Source organism: Daktulosphaira vitifoliae, unplaced genomic scaffold (genome assembly GCF_025091365.1).
Source record: "Daktulosphaira vitifoliae isolate Bord-2020 unplaced genomic scaffold, ASM2509136v1 Scaffold_1, whole genome shotgun sequence".
Taxonomy (NCBI): Eukaryota; Metazoa; Arthropoda; class Insecta; order Hemiptera; family Phylloxeridae; genus Daktulosphaira; species Daktulosphaira vitifoliae.
Genome location: NW_026099572.1, coordinates 29,027,072 through 29,030,898, shown reverse-complemented (window position 1 = coordinate 29,030,898; position 3,827 = coordinate 29,027,072).

Here is a 3,827-nt window from a genome sequence, read left to right as displayed (position 1 = left end):
TATTATTAGATACTGTTATATTTTTTATAAATAAACAATAAACTTTATGCAGTAATAAAATAATCTTACAATCATTGTTTTCAAATCGTTAAATCATAAATGAAATAAACGTGAATAGGTACATGTTAGTACTATCTTAATTCATTATAGGTAATATATTAAATACTAGATTGGTTGGTAAACGGTTTATTACGGAAAAATACAAATTACCAATTTCAACAGCTATAAGTTAACCCAATAACTTTCGGTTTCAACTTAGTATGTGCTATATCATTAATTTCTGGTCGATGTTTTAAATTTTGTCAAATGTCAATAAAATTGTTGTGAAATGATAAACATTGTCCTATTTATTTTATTGATATTTATTTATACACTTTGACAGTGTTTTGTCTTACATTTATATTCTATTTTTAAAATGATAATAGTCTCGAGCCATATTTGTGTATTTATAACTTTAGATATATGTTTATATGTGTTATGACTGTAAAGATTAAATAAACTGATAAGAGTTATTCAAAATTTGTGTTTTATGACAAGCGTACCTATATTTGATACCCACGTATTACTTTTTATTTTATTCTTTAGTCTATACTCTTTAACTATTTTATAAATACGTATATGCACTTATAAGAAAACTAACAGTGGGTATACGCCGTATACCCGCGTATACGCTCCACGACACCTCTGCATAATATGTCAGTTATTAGAACAATATTCATTCAAGAATAGACCTGTAATTGCATACAAGAAAATTTTTAAATATATGAGAGAAGAGACCTATTTTTCTCACTGCATGCACTAAACATTAAACATTGAGAATACCTACATTGTATTTGTATACCTAATTTAACACATAAATAAATCTATGTGTTGATGTTAATAATAAAAAATAGTTTTTTTAGATTTTAAATTTACTCTTTATTTCAATAATAATTAACAAATTTAAATATAATTAGTAAAAATATTAAACAATTTAATAGAAAAATATTTTATAAATATCAAATAACCAAATAAATTACTTTTTATGTAACTATTGTGGGTATGTATTGAGAATCTAAAATTTTAACAGAAGAAAAAAGGAAACAAACTATTGAATGATTAGAAGTTTTAACTTAAAATTAGCTCAACCATCTTATAGGTAAAAATCAGGGTTTGAGGCCCATCATCTCATAAAATTATTAATTAGTAATAACCAACTACTTTTTCCATAATGTACACACAATTTGAATTCGATTCTCATTTCTTTCGCGCTTTAATTTAATTCCAATATTTATAAACAAACAATGAATAAAAAATTATTGATAGCAATATTACATTTCATTTTACAATAGTAGTTAATAAATAATAATTATTTACAATGAGTAAAATAAATTATTATTCACATTTGTGTAAAACAATAATTCATTGATATTTCATATTTGATANAATAAAATAAACTATTATTTACATTTGTGTAAAACAATAATTAATTATATTTGATATTAATCTAGCTAAGATAACTATTAAGGCGCATTTAGAAGGCATTCTATGAGTATGCCTTGCGAGTTGTGAGTTGTAATTCGCGTTCCACAAACTTCTACAACTCACGAATCAGAATCGCGCCTTTAAAGATTCAACGATATGGGATTTGGAGTTGACTCACTGAGTCAACTCATTTGAGTGAACTGATTCAAATGAATTGATTCATATCAGTGAGTCAAAAAACCCATCTCTAATACGTTTTAAAAACAGCCCAACAAATATTTTTTCTTTTCGTTATCATGATAATATTGTTAACGATTTCAGAAAATTGAATTTTATTTTTTGTCTGTTATTACTTTTACCCAACTCTCACTGGATCGATTTTTCTCAAAGATACATAAAAAGATCACAAATCGTATTTAGTTGAAGACATTACCCTCAAAAATTGAAAATTTTGCCCTTTTTCCCCGTAAATAATGAAAATACCCCAAAAATTATGTTTTTTAGAATTGGTAAATTTCGACATTTTAAATTTTTTTTTTCCTAAAAATTGTCATATCTTATTGAAAAATAAACAAATCAAAATAATTCTTTTTTATATTGAAACCTTAGATCTTTTCCTTTCATTTGATATAATTTTTTTGAAAATCTAACCCTTTACCTGCCCCCGGGAAAAGGATTCAAAATAGCAACTTTTTCACAAAAAATTAACTTTTGAAAGTCTGACTTTTTTATACATATTTTTAGTTTCACTTGAATTTAAGAATAGATATTTACAATTATAATTAAATTTTATAATACACTTAACTGAGTAATCTTTTTTTTTTTTTATTTTTTTTAGTTAAAGTGAATTATTAAAATTAATTCAATTCTGTATATTTCAATTGTAGAATACTTTTAATGACCAAAAGTTTATTATAAATGATTACTATGATTTACATATGAGTGATCTATTACGATAAAAAAAGTATGTCGAATGAAAGATGTACATAAATACTACTTCTCATGAAAAAATTGTATTGATCCATACATTTTTCAAAAAGTTATAGCATTATAAAGTTAAAAATGTAAAAAATAAAATCGAGAATTTTCACACAAAAATAGCATTTGTTAACCATTTTCACCGTGAAGACAAAATAAAGTCCGAAATTTTATTTTCCATAATAAAGTATATTACATTAGATTTAATTTAAGATATATAAAAGTGTCACTTTCCGGAACACTTTCAAAAGTTAATTTTTTGTGAAAAAGTTGTCATTTTAAATCCCCTTCTGTGGGCAATTAAGGGTCAAATTTATAAAAAAAATGTACCAAATAATAGGTAAAGACATCAATCATCTATATAAAAAAAAATTATATCGATTTTGTCATTTTTAAGTATAAAAAAAGTCGAAAATTATCGATTTTTAAATTTGTAATTTTTTTGGAAATTTCCCCCATTTACGGGGAACGAGGGAATTTTTTTCAATTTTTGAGGATAATATCTTCGACTTGATACGATTAGTGATCTTTTGATATATCGTTGAACGAAGTCGGTTCGGTGAGAGCTGAGAAAAAGTGGCAACAGACATACAAAAAAAAAAAAAAAAACGCTACGATCAAATATGTAGAAAGTGTTTAATATAAAAAAATTATTGGATTATTCTAAAAGCAACATGATCTCCTATTTCCTTATTTATATCCTGATTACAAGTTTTATGATTTATAAGTGTAATATATTAATAGTATATAAATATATAAAGGGAAATGGTTTTATTTAAAAAATTTTTTTGTCAAATGAAAGAGGTTTATAAATATATTTGATTGTAAACATTTGTATATAAATATTAAGTATCACGTAGCAACTTAATTTACTATTCTTATGACCAGAATACACTTTAAGAGTTAAGAATTAATTATAATATTATCAAAAAAACCATACAATTTTCATTTTTTTTACAACATTTGACAAAAGCCGAATTATGATTGTTTAGGAGGTCATGTGAATTTTGATTTTAAATTATAGTCGTCGGTTTGTTATAAGATAAATATTTGGAAGTTATTCAATATTCAATTTTTTGAATACTTGAGCAATCCATAATACACTCTAATATAAATAATCAAATGAAAATATTATTGTACTTTTTCAAATAACTCATAACTTATATATTTTATAATATTTCACACAATTGCTAAATAGTTTTAAATTTTTATCATTGTTCAGTACAAAAACATCCATAAGTGTTAATGGAGTGGTTGAGTCTTTAATTTCTGGAATAACCCAGAATAATTATACAAATTACACATACTATTTTATGTTTGAAATGGTAGTTTTAATATGACTTGTCTCAAAATTAAGGTGTCTTCTAGTTACACTAATTACCCAT